This window comes from Salmo salar, chromosome 12, assembly GCF_965601325.2.
Source record: "Salmo salar chromosome 12, fSalSal1, whole genome shotgun sequence".
NCBI classification, from domain to species: domain Eukaryota; kingdom Metazoa; phylum Chordata; class Actinopteri; order Salmoniformes; family Salmonidae; genus Salmo; species Salmo salar.
Genome location: NC_138302.1, coordinates 74,112,427 through 74,126,271, shown reverse-complemented (window position 1 = coordinate 74,126,271; position 13,845 = coordinate 74,112,427). Strand labels below are relative to the sequence as shown.

General features: G+C 41.3%; 1 protein-coding gene across 1 annotated transcript in view; it reads left to right on the top strand.

Moving 5' to 3' along the window:
* The first annotated feature begins 9,640 nt into the window (after positions 1–9,640).
* The window catches only part of LOC106565700 (forkhead box protein P4), a 182,401-nt gene continuing 178,196 nt past the window's right edge, over positions 9,641–13,845 (top strand). Inside the window, exon 1 of the mRNA XM_082959567.1 lies at positions 9,641–10,223. The gene's annotated coding sequence lies outside the window, so the exon portion shown is untranslated. The remainder of the gene's footprint in view (positions 10,224–13,845) is intronic.

Sequence of the window (13,845 nt, the reverse complement as noted above, 5' to 3'; positions counted from 1 at the left end):
GTCATAATTACTGTGTAAGTCTATGGAAGGGGGTGAGAACCATGAGCCTCCTAGGTTTTGTATTGAAGTCAATGTACCCAGAGGAGGACAGAAGCTAGCTGTCCTCCGGCTACACCATGGTGCTACTCTACAGAGTGCTGTTGTGGCTACTGTAGACCTTAATTGCAAAACATTGTGTTTTAATAAATTATTTGGTGACGTGAATACATTTAGTATAGTTTTATCTGAAAAGGATAACTTAAATGTTTTTATGAAATTCACTCAGGAGGATGGTCCTCCACTTCCCCCACTGAGGAGCTTCCACTGCGACACACACACGGACGGACTTAATACACTCACCTTCTCCTGTACTCTCTCTCTCCTCTTTCAAAGGCAGTTTGAGGGTGTCAAGGAGGGAGCGTGGTGTTTTCAGCTCTGACAGTCTGGGTGAATGCTCCCATATTTCTCTTTCATTATAAGGGGAAATGTTGTACTACAGCCAACTCATGTAGCCAATTATGCTTTAATTTAATTACCTGTCCACTTCGATAATTATTACCCATGATTAACACAGAGACGGATACTAAATGGGAGTGAGAAACGGGTGGAAGTGAAAGTGCCCAACAGTGTTTTTGTCAATTCATTCATAAAATGAGATAAATATATTATAAAGCAGGTCCCCTTCACAGTGCCACAGCACTCTAAAATGGAGGCTACAAGAGGGTTACGAAAAAAACACGCTCCAAGGGTTCCGTTTCCCCAGACATGAGCTGTCATTGTTTATAGCCTGGCCTGGTCTAGTCTATGTTGGCCTGCTTTGGCCTGGCTTGGCCCTGCTGGGGATTACTAGGACATTTCTGTCTACCCAGTCTGTTTACTCCTTTGACTGTTTCCAAGGACTTGATGTAACCCAGAAACAAACAACCAGCCAACCAACATAACAAACAAACATAAACACACACAAACAATCTGCATCAGGGAGGCAGGACTCCCTTTGCATTCCTCTGCTCTGCCAGAGAGAGAGAGAGATGGCACTGTGCTCCGCGAGCATGCACACACACACAGTCACCAGTAAACAAGCAGCCTTTTGTATGCATCACCTGAGATGAATCGTGAGACTAATTTTAGACCTGTGTGTCAGTTTTTGTGTATATCTTTTCCCTGGTACAAAGTGTAAATGAACAAACAAACAGTCTTACATGTGTTAGTCTTCCATGACCCTTTAATTATGCCTTTTAGAACAGGGATTCACTTTCAAAACGACTTCATAATAAATGTCACAAATTATAGGTCGATTATAATTATAGGTAGCCCTACACATTTTTATAACGTAGTGTGATTGCATGTGACCAACCGGTTCGATTCGGTCTTATGTAGAAAACATTTAAATTGTGTTTTTTATATGGGATAAAAGTAGAGACTCAGAGCTAGAAAATGGTATATCATACACTACAGTTGAAGAACAATGGGAAAGTAATTCTGCTTTGACAATTGATAAACTGAGAAAATGGCCCTTGAATGTTTTGGTACACCTATTGGAGAGCTCTAATTTGTCTAGACCCATTCATCATTGTTCACACCCTTTTAAGCCTTAGCCCCACCCATCTATTTAAGGATTCACATGTGAAGCCATGTGCTAAACAGTGAGTATGGTTGTGTACTAAACAACCAAAGATTTCAAGACTTAAGCCTGGTTTAGACTACGTCTATCGACATGTCATTCATTATTACAGGAAAATAAACTCACAACAAGATCATTATTTACAAGTTAATGGCAAGCTAATTACAGAAAATAGATTACGCTTGTGATGAAATAATAGCAGGGCATTCTACCGGAGAATTTTAGAACTTGTAAACTGCCTTGTTGGCCTAATGTTATATTCTAATTTGACTTTGGTGTAGGTAATGTTGTTCTTCCCATTATCGTCTCTGGTAAACACACACTATATCAACTAAAATCAATGTTTTTTTGTCACATACACAGGATACTGAAGGTGTAAAAGGTACAGTGAAATGTTTACTTGCATGGTAGAGTATTTTGTTTGGACAAGTAGCTAGATAGCTAGAAAAACAATGAACCATAATCCCAACGTTCCTACCCTGCATGAATCTACAGGTTGCTAAATGATAACCCTGGACAACACCCTGTCGTTCTCCACTAACATCAAGGCGGTGACCCGATCCTGTAGGTTCATGCTCTACAACATTCGCAGAGTATGACCCTGCCTCACACAGGAAGCGGCGCAGGTCCTAATCCAGGCGCTTGTCATCTCCCGTCTGGATTACTGCAACTCGCTGTTGGCTGGGCTCCCTGCCTGTGCCATTAAACCCCTACAACTCATCCAGAGTGTTCAACCTTCCCAAGTTCTCTCACGTCACCCCGCTCCTCCGCTCTCTCCACTGGCTTCCAGTTGAAGCTCGCATCCGCTACAAGACCATGGTGCTTGCCTACGGAGCCGTGAGGGGAACGGCACCTCCGTACCTTCAGGCTCTGATCAGTCCCTACACCCAAACGAGGGCACTGCGCTCATCCACCGCTGGCCTGCTGGCCCCCCTACCTCTGAGGAAGCACAGTTCCCGCTCAGCCCAGTCAAAACTGTTCGCTGCTCTGGCACCCCAATGGTGGAACAAGCTCCCTCACGACGCCAGGACAGCGGAGTCAATCACCACCTTCCGGAGACACCTGAAACCCCACCTCTTTAAGGAATACCTGGGATAAGACAAAGTAATCCTTCTAACCCACCCCCCCCCTAAAAGATTTAGATGTACTATTGTAAAGTGGTTGTTCCACTGGATATCATAAGGTGAATGCACCAATTTGTAAGTCGCTCTGGATAAGAGCATCTGCTAAATGACTTAAATGTAAATGTAAATGATAACCAACTAGGTTCAATGTTAGCTAGCTGACATTAGGCTATAACTAGCAATGCAAATGGCTCTGAGATACAAATAATATTACTACACAGATCATACACATAACATTAGCTAGCGAGCCACCCAGCCAGCTAACGCTAGCTAGCTAGCCTACAGTACGCTTTAACATGCAATGAAAATGACATTCTGACAACATTTGAAACATATAATATCTGAAAAGGTAGCTAGCTAGACTCCCTTACCCGTATACATGGATGAAAGCTTCTCCCTCTATGTCACGGATGCCACGGTTGCCCTTAGTTTGAAGATGTAATCCAGAGAAAGGTATTTTATACAATAGCCTTCTGTGTTCTCTTTTCGACTCCATCTGCATTTGCAATCAAACACCTGAATTTTCTCCATCTCGTTAGTTATCATACTTTTCTTCCACTGATTTAAAAACTCAGTCCTCCAGAAAGTGGAAAGCTATCTTTAAAAAAAATCTGCGTTAGAAAGGATTACCTACACATACTGAGCCGCTCAATAAATACAGAAGCGTGCTACATGGCAGACCAATCCAATCTCATCTCTTTGCATGTCCAGCCCATCCATTATCTCAGCCAATCATGGCTAGCGGGAAGGTTCCTGCCCTTTTATGTGACTAATAAATTAACAATTTTATCCTTATTTACAGATGGAATACAAGTTTGTTATTAAGGCACATGAAAGTTCACATGTTCCAGAAAGCATTTCTGCCAAAAAAACGCATTTTGATTTAAAAAAAATGACATTCAAATGCCTCTCCTGTGAAGTAGTGACGCGTGACATACGCCTAGTTTCCTGAAATGAGTCACATATATGAATTTGTACATGCATTACAATACCTAGTTACTGTACAAAAAAACTACTGAACACTTTCCTATACCTGGAGGAGTTCTACCATCCTCAATACGTTACTCCTTTATGCTTGAACCAACTCTTCATCCAATATGAACTGCCTGTGTCACCACAATCAACACACTAGTTTTCACAGCCACAGTGTAAGGTTATTGAGTGTAGGAACTCAGGTACACAGGCTAGGTTATTGAAGGTAGGAACAGTCAGGTACCCAGGCTAGCTATAGTGTAAAGTTATTGAGTGTAGGTACTCAGGTACCCAGGTTAGGTTATTGAATGTAGGAACAGTCAGGTACCCAGGCTAGCTATAGTGTAAAGTTATTGAGTGTAGGTACTCAGGTACCCAGGTTAGGTTATTGAATGTAGGAACAGTCAGGTACCCAGGCTAGCTATAGTGTAAAGTTATTGAGTGTAGGTACTCAGGTACCCAGGTTAGGTTATTGAAGGTAGGAACAGTCAGGTACCCAGGCTAGCTATAGTGTAAAGTTATTGAGTGTAGGTACTCAGGTACCCAGGTTAGGTTATTGAATGTAGGAACAGTCAGGTACCCAGGCTAGCTATAGTGTAAAGTTATTGAGTGTAGGTACTCAGGTACCCAGGTTAGGTTATTGAATGTAGGAACAGTCAGGTACCCAGGCTAGCTATAGTGTAAAGTTATTGAGTGTAGGTACTCAGGTACCCAGGCTAGGTTATTGAAGGTAAGAACAGTCAGGTACCCAGGCTAGCTATAGTGTAAAGTTAATCAAATCAAATCAAATAGCATTTTTCACATGCGCCAAATACCACAGGTGTAGACCTTACAGTGAAATGCTTACTTACAAGCCCTTACCTTAACCAACAATGCAGTTATAAGAAAATAAAGTGAAGTAAAAAATAATTAAATTAAATAAAAATAAATAAATAAATAATTTGAAAAATATAAAAATAACAAATAGTTAAGGGGCAACAATAAAATAACATTGGCAAGACAATATACAGGGAGATCCGGTACAGAGTCAATTAGGTATTTGAGGTATTTGAGGTAATATGTATGTACATGTAGGTAGAGGTAAAGTGACTATGCAAGGATAATAAACAGAGAGTAGCAGCAGAGTAAAAATTGGAGGGTGGGGTGGGGACAATGCAAATTGTCCGGGTAGCCATTTGATTAGCTGTTCAGGAGACTTATGGCTTGGGGGCAGAAGCTGTTAAGAAGCTTTTTGGACCTAGACTTGGCGCTCCGGTACCGCTTGCCGGGTGGTAGCACAGAGAACAGTCTATGACTGGGGTGGCTGGAGTCTTTGGCAATTTTTAGAGCCTTCCTCTGACACCGCCTGAGATAGAGGTCCTGGATTGCAGGAAGCTTGGCTCCAGTGATGTACTGGGCCGTACGCACTACCCTCTGTAGTGCCTTGCGGTCGGAGGCTGAGCAGTTGCCATACCAGGCAGTGATGCAACCAGTCAGGATGCTCTCGATGGTGCAGCTGTAGAACTTCTTGAGGATCTGAGGACCCATGCTAAATCTTTTCAGTCTCCTGATGGGGAATAGGCCCTGTCGTTCCCTCTTCGCGACTGTCTTGGTGAGTTTGGACCATGATAGTTTGTTGGTGATGTGGACACCAAGGAATTTGAAGCTCTCAACCTGCTCCACTACAGCCCCGTCGATGAGAATGGGGGCATGCTTGGTCCTCCTTTTTCTGTAGTCCACAGTCATCTCCTTTGTCTTGATCGTGTTGAGAGGGAGGTTGTTATCCTGACACCACACTGCCAGGTCTCTGACCTACTCACAATAAGCTGTCTTGTAAGTAATCAGGCCTACCACTGTTGTGTCGTCAGCAAACTTAATGATGGTGTTGGAGTCGTGTAGGAAGACAGGTACCTAGGTTAGCCATAGTGTAAGGTTATTGAGTGTAGGAAATCAGATACCCAGGCTAGCCACAGTGTAAGGTTACTGAGTGTAGGAAACTGTCAGGTACCCAGGCTAGCCATAGTACAAGGTTATTGAGTGTAGGAAATCAGATACCCAGACTAGCCACAGTGTAAGGTTACTGAGTGTAGGAAACTGTCTGGTAAGGGGGCTAGCCATAGTACAAGGTTATTGAGTGTAGGAACAAGCAGGTACCCAGGCTATTTAACACCTTCATCAACTCATAGTCTGACACAGTGAAAAATGTATCTGTCATTACCCTTCAGTCACTCCAATTAGGACTGATCAATCCACAGCATATTTATGGCTGTGATCAGAACAAAGTGTTTTTGGCAGAACTTCTTAGTGTGTGTGTGTGTGTGTCTGTGTTAGGGAGGTGGGGCAGGGGGTGTATGGTGTGTGTGTGTTGGGGGGGGGGTTCTGTGAGGTGTAGTCGGTCTGTGAGAATAAGGCCACTGTACTGATCACTTCAGGCCCCCCCAACCACCTCTTTGGCGGTATTGATCTAGCTAATGAAGGCGTTATGATTTAGGGCAGTCGTGGCCCATTGTCAAGGGGACGCCTGACGGACTGCCAGCATTCTCTCATGTTAAAAGCTTAGAGTGAAAACACAATCAGGTTTATAGCGAGACAGAAATTATTCTAAGCTCTTCTTATGACTTATTGCTTCTTTGCCATTCAATAACAACAACAAGAGCAGTAACGTTAGTGTAGTGACAGAAAGGTAAGCTAAGGTAACTTTGCTATAAAACCATACAGAAAATGTGCATTATAATTATACAATATAAATGTACACTGAGTATACAAAACATTAAGAACATTAAGGACATCCAGCCAACTTGACACAATTGTGGGAAGCATTGGAGTCAAAATGGGCCAGCATCCCTGTGGAACGCTTTCAACACCTTGTAGAGTTCATGCCCTGACGAATTGAGGCTGTTCTGAGGGCAAAAACTCCATATTAGGAAGGTGTTCCTAATGTTTGGTAAACTCAGTGTATTTAAACATATTTGGAATTGTAATTATCAAATATATAAATCAATCAAATACACTCACACCGCATAACCTTCTCTACCCTGATAATAATGTTGAGCCTCTATCGACCTCTTGTACCTCAGCATTAGGTTCCCAAAGTGACGTTCTGCATGCAAAAGCTTGATCATTGAGTTGTAGTTTAACATCAATTCTGCAGCTATTTGGGTATAGCCTGCCTGCCACTTATGAAACATAATAAACAATACATCCGCTTTTTATTTTTCAAACAGACACTTGAATGTGAACATACAGTACCAGTCAAACGTTTGCACACACCTACTCATTCAACTGTTTTTCTTTATTTTTACTATTTTCTACTTTGTAGAATAATTGTAAAAACATCCAAACTATGAAATAACACATATGGAGTCATGTAGTAACCAAAAAAGTGTTAATCAAATCAAAATATATGTTATATTTGAGATTCATCTAAGTAGCCACCCTTTGCCTTGATGACAGCTTTGCACACTCTTGGCATGCTCTTAACCAGCTTCATGAGGTAGTCACCTGGAATGCATTTCAATTAACAGGTGTGCCATGTTAAAAGTTAATTTGTGGAATTTCTATCCTTCTTAATGCTTTTGAGCCAATCATTTGTGTTGTGACAACGTAGGGGTGGTATACAGAAGAGAGCCCTATTTGGTAAAAGACCAAGTCCATATTATGGCAAGTACAGCTCAAATAAGCAAAGAGAAACAACAGTCCATCATTACTTTAAGACATGAAGGTTAGTCAATCTGGAAAATGTCAAGAACTTTGAACGTTTCTTCAAGTGCAGTCACAAAAACCATCAAGCGCTCTGATGAAACTGGCTTTCTTGAGGACCGCCACAGGAAAGGAAGACCCAGAGTTACCTCTGCTGCAGAGGATAACTTCATTAGAGTTAACCGCACCTCAGAAATTGCAGCCCAAATAAATGCTTCGCAGAGTTCAAGTAAGAGAAACATCTCAACATCAACTGTTCAGAGGAGACTGCGTGAATCAGGCCATCATGGTCGAATTGCTGTAAAGAAACCACTACTAAAGGACACCAATAATAAGAAGAGACTTGCTTGGGCCAAGAAACACGAGCAATGGACATTACACCGGTGTTAATCTGTCCTTTGCTCTGATGAGTCCAAATTTGAGTTTTTGGATGACCTGACCTCCACAATCAACCAACCTCAACCCAAGTGAGATGGTTTGGGATCAGTTGGACTGCAGAGTGAAGGAAAAACAGCCAACAAGTGCTCATCATATGTGGGAACTCCTTCAAGACTGTTGGAAAAGCATTTCAGGTGAAGCTGGTTGAGAGAATGCAAAGAGTGTGCAAAACTGTCATCAAGGCAAAGGGTGGCTACTTTGAAGAATATTTCGAATTGTATAACACTTTATTGGTTACTACATGATTCCATATGTGTTATTTCAAAGTTTTGATGTCTTCATGTTTAGCTAAGCTGACAGCAGCTAGTAATCAAATGCAATCTACAGTATATGTACACCGGGAGAATTTAAACAAGATCAGCTAAGAATGATTTGTACAGCAGTAGATACAGTATATTAGAGTAAGCTATGTTAAGAATCCAGTGTATAAATAAATATGTGGTGTATAGTAGATACACTATATTAGAATAAGCTATGTTAAGAATCCAGTGTATAAATAAATATGTGGTGTACAGTAGTAGATACAGTATATTAGAATAAGCTATGTTAAGAATCCAGTGTATAAATAAATAATCAAACTTTATTTAACTAGTCTAAGAACAAGTTCTTATTTACAATGACGGCCTATACCGACCTAACCCAAACCCAGACGACGCTGGGCCAATTGTGCACCACCCTATGGGACTCCCATTCACGGCCGGTTGGGATACAGCCTGGATTCAAACCAGGGTCTGTAGTGACACCTCTAGCATTGAGATGCTGTGCCATAGACCGCTGCGCTACTCGGGAGCCCTAGAAAGCTATGAACAAAACTAGTCAGATGTAATCCATATCCTAGCCATCTGCCCAAGATTGTTGAAGAACTTCATGGAAGCCTATTTTCACTGGTAGCTATTTCCCGAGCCAGGGCAAGTACTAATCACAGGTCTTGTCTGGGAAGAAGTTTCAGTGGGCGAGTTCGTTTTGCGCGACCCGGTGCCCCGGGTGTGTGGGGTTTGCTCATTTTCGACCATTCCATTGGTCCTCCTAAGGAGAGGTCTCCACCCACCCATGCAAAGCAAATTCGCCCAGTCTTTTCCCAGAAAACACCAGTTAATCGGCAAAAGGGGGGGCATGAATTGTTGACATAATTGTAGTCCAAACCCAACCTTCATTTACCCATTGACACACTCAGGTTCCAAACATTGAATTTTGACAAGACTGACTTTATGACCAAAAATGTTCTATTTACACTTTGTAGTCGATTTTGACACTAAAATACATTTTTTTCGGACTCATATCGATACCACATAGACCGTTTTCAAAGAGATTTGTTGGTTTTTAGGGGCAGTCACTCTTTAAACATCTCCTGAGTCTGTCTTCCTGACATTTTTTCTTGACCCAGATTATGTCAATTAGCAAATGAAAGCACTAAACTAGGAAATAGTTCAGGAGGAGTCAAGTCAAACTTGGTTTACAAATATTGAATAGCTCATTAATCTTATGTAACTCTATCAAAATATCTTCCTACTATACAAATAAAATAAAATAACGGCGTTGTTGTTTAGAGAATACTTTGTTGTTAACAGTTTCCAAGGTTTCTCTCTGTATAGAGGAACATCTGTTGCTGCTTGGCTCCACAATAGACAAACTCAGCAGCGATGCAGAGAGGTCAAAAGATCAGTGCCTTCACCAGGCGCTCACACGCACGCACGCGCACACGCACTTATACATGGCAGTCTGGCACCTCGCACTGGCTGCCTTCATGTGCAGTGTTTTGTCATTATGCTCCGCCGCTAGTGAGTCACGGCGAGATGTGATCGCGCACCTATTTTAGAGGCATTACGGTAGAGAGCAAACTGTCCCCCAACATATCCTCAACCAACACACAACCCGAGTAATTCATCACTGATTTACCAGCGAACGAGCGAGCGACAGACGGGATGCCAAAAACTGAATCGAGTATCGTCATTGGGACTTGTGGAGGGGTTAGGATCTGAATAACAGCGAGATAGCAGGATCAAAACAGAGTAAGGGGAGGCCACGAACAGCCCGAAAAGCTCCGTGCTTTCTCTCCATCAACTTCCCGGAGGGCTGCGCATGCAGCCTGTGTGTGAGTTAGTGAAACTAGCTAGTCTAGTATTGTTCTGACTTCACTACAGTGCCCACTCCGAGAGAGAGAGGACGCACAACAAAAGGGAAAGAAAGGAAGCAAGGACGGACTAATTATAACGAACACGGTTGTAGTTGAACGTAATGGTCCTGCGATACCAATCTTAGATCCCAAGACTGATCAGTTTTAGTTCTGTTTGGTTTGCGTCTTTGTCGCCGAGAGTGGACTCGCCGGGTGGTGTTGCGCCGAGCTGAAACGGGGCTGTCCACATGGTCCAACCACTGGTGTGAAAGTTGACTTCTTCAGAATTCAAGAACAGGTTGATACACTTATCTACATATACTTCTTCCGTGTACTTTTCCTCTCTTCTCTCTCTCTCCTCTCTCTCTCTCTCTCTCTCTCTTTCTCTGCGTGTGTTTCTCCAATAGTGAAAGTGTGCGCGCGTGTTATTGAGTCAGAACACTGCAACAATTGGACTTGTTTACGGCTGTCATTGTTTTCAACATAAGTCTTATGTACCAATAACAACCAAATATCGATTAAGCTAGGTTAGTGACTAGGCTATTATTGTCTAATGTTAGTTTCAGCAAGGCTGGCATGCACTATAGAGTCACCACATGAAACGGTTGATCAGCCACTCTTCAGACCATACACTATGAAGCCGTTTTTCATGATCTACAATAGAAAAAGTTCGTTGAAAATGGCAAGGACCCACGAGCGATTTTCTCGCGGCCTCTCCCCTAGATAAACACGTGCTATCAAAATAACATATTGCAGTTTTAATATGAAATCCGTTATACTTTATTAGTGAATTGCTTTTTATTTCTTTACTTTAGGTATGAAATAGCCTAAGAGTTGTAGACTGGAGGGGCAGCGGCAGCGTGCTGCCTCGCGGCTTATGGAAGGTGTCAGGTTCACAAACGCTCGCTCATTAAACAACAAAACTTTTCAGACAAAGATGCAAAGATACCCGGAGTGAATTTGGCTGAAAGTAACAAATGCACGGAGGTGCTCAGCCGCCCGAACGCCAAAAGAGTCAATTGGAAATAACTGATTATAAACGCCCCTCCAATAACTGGTGTTAATTTTACACACCCATTCGGCCATCGTTTTGAATTCCTTCTGATCATTGAATGCCCGTTCACCACACACCGAATGAGGCCTTAATCGAGCTCAGATCGTTGAATTTGAATTAACATGTATATTAAGGGCCCGCATTTAGCCTAATATTAGGCCTTTTGGTTATTTTAGATTTAATTTACACAATAAGACTAATAGGCCTAAATGTAAATATTTGCTTAAATATTTAGTTTTCACGGTCAAACTTTTAAATCAAATAGTTTATCAGTCCTCTTATAAACTGTTTTGTCTGCAGCTTTTGGGCTTGTAATTTCCTGACTTGGATGGTAGCCTATGAACAGTTGGTCTTTATGATAGCGTCCCTCTTATTTTAATCACAATTGGATCAAATATAATAGAAGGCTACTGAAACAGCAGGTTATTGTTATTGGTTCCGTTTATCAAACAATAGGTTATAGACCTACTGCTGGTGATAGGCCTACGTGAAATTGTGCTTCAAAATCAAAGTTGGCATGAAGTGCATAGGAATAATTTAACACGTTGATAATTATCGGTTATTAATCATGCATAATCTATATATCAGAATCGGCTATACCGACAGTCGGAATAATTTGACATCAGATATAAAAGCCAAATGCATGAAAAGCAGAAAAGATTCCGTTATTAGCGTTATTAGCGTTATTAGCGTAACTTCTTCATTTTGTTTCTAGGTAGGAATAATTGTAGCCTATAACTCCAAAGACAAAGTATAGACAAACATTCTCACAATCTTTATTATATTTATTTATGAAAATCTATATTTAGCAACTGACGCATATTAAATGTAGACCTATTAGGAATATGAATAAAAATGTTATCCACAAATTATAAAAAGGTATACGTGTGTTGAAAATGAGGCAAACGGGTGCTGTAGGCCAAATCAACAGAATAGTCGGACGCGTCGCATGCACAAGAACAAATAGCCTACTCATTTTAAACTTTTAAGGTGAGCTTTTGTGAGGAGACATTTGAGAGTGCAGCGTTTAGGGATTTGTTCACTAATATTAATTAATTCATCATATCCTATTATGCCATTTTTTCTTTGTTTTATTATTTCCTACAAAATAATTTCAATAATTTCCAATCTGCTTTCTACTAAATCAATAAACTTATAATTCATTTTAAAATAATTTCACTGTCTCAAACAAGGCTATGTAGGCCTAGAAGTTGTCAGACACCAAAGCCATACCTTGTTGCGGTTGATTTTGTAAATTTGAGCACACCCATAAATCTCCCTAAATCACCGTCCCTGAGCGCTGTAGACTAAATATCAGCCTTCAGCTGGGACAGTCCCGCATGTCAGACGGAGTGATGTCCCGCATGATGGAGGGATGGAGGGAGAAATGAAATGACAATTAATTGCTGTTGGTTGCAGCGCGGTGCTGTCGGTCTGTCTGACATTAAAAAGAAAAAGGCAGATCATATGGGCGCGCGCTGACATGGCCGTTATTTCCTCTTGATTGATGGACGCTGGGGCGCATTTGGCATAATTAATTTTATTTAGTGTGTTCCCCCTGCCTCGCTCTCTCCCTCCCTCCCTCTCTCCTTGTCCCCTGTTGTTTTGTGGCTCCTGTCCCCCTGTCCTTCGCTCCGAGGCTGAGCGTGCCACCGGTGGCATTTCCGCAACGCGACGGTGACACTGTTTTAATTGCACCACTGATGGAGGTTTAATAGAATATTTAGCTGGAATGAAAGAGCTGTATTTCACATTTTATAGCCGTGTAATAACTCCCCTGCCAGGCAGGAAAACATGGATTTGGTTGGTGGTATGTGTGGTGGCATAAAATATATTCACACCCGTATAACTTCAGGATTGCCGTTCAAGTTGTCTTTTAATTGTTCACAAACACACCTGGTCTGATTTTCTTCTCTGACCAGATTAAAGGGTTATTTATAAAATCATTTTCCAGTTTTTATTCCTTAAGAATATAAGAAATTGAAGGGAATTTCCAACTGAATAAACAAGTGTAATAGGCCTATTATTAGGCCCACTAATTAATTAACACCAGGCACTTTTTAAAAAGGGTATTTTAAAACGTTTTAGATTTTACTAAAAGCAGTTCACCTCCTTTAGCTATGTCCAGATTGTATTTGAATTGAATTGACCTAATTTCATCTTTCTGATTGTGTTATTCTATTTTTTTGTGCTATTCTACTTTTATTTGACTCTGCTCATAACCAAAGTGTTGAGAAAAGTCAACTGAACTGAGTGTTTCTTTGGGAAAGCTTTAGAGTTGATGGTGAGGGAGAGCATGCAGTTCTCTCCGCAGTGTGTTCTGTGTGTTCTGTGGTGTAGAGATCCACACCAGTCTTTAAGACTGAGGAGAACCTGGTTGGTTGGAGCTTAATGATTGTAATTCCAGAGTTGCGGTTTTATTCCTGCATGGGCCACATATACTGAAGATATGACATCATTTGAAGTGGCTTGAGATAAAAGTGTCTGCTGAATGACTCTATTATCATTACTGAAGCACCTCAGCTCAGAGAGTCATACAGTACCTGCTATTGGGCTGAGAGAGACTGCAGCAGGGAAGGTCTCTACTCTCAGCATACATGGGAGAAAAGGAGAGGGGGACATTTTCCACTCTATTTAAGATGGTAGTTGCATAGTAATTATTAGGAAATTAGATGTACTAAAAGTACTTTATTACTTTTCTATCTATTTGCTCTCTACGAAAAATAAGAATATTTTAGATAAGAAGAGTATAATAATAAAGAATATGTGAGAAAAGCAGTTTGAGAAAATGAACATTTGGAGAAAAAGAAAGAATATAATGAAAGAAAAGAGAGGGTATTTGAGAGGCGAAAGAAGTGATTTGGAA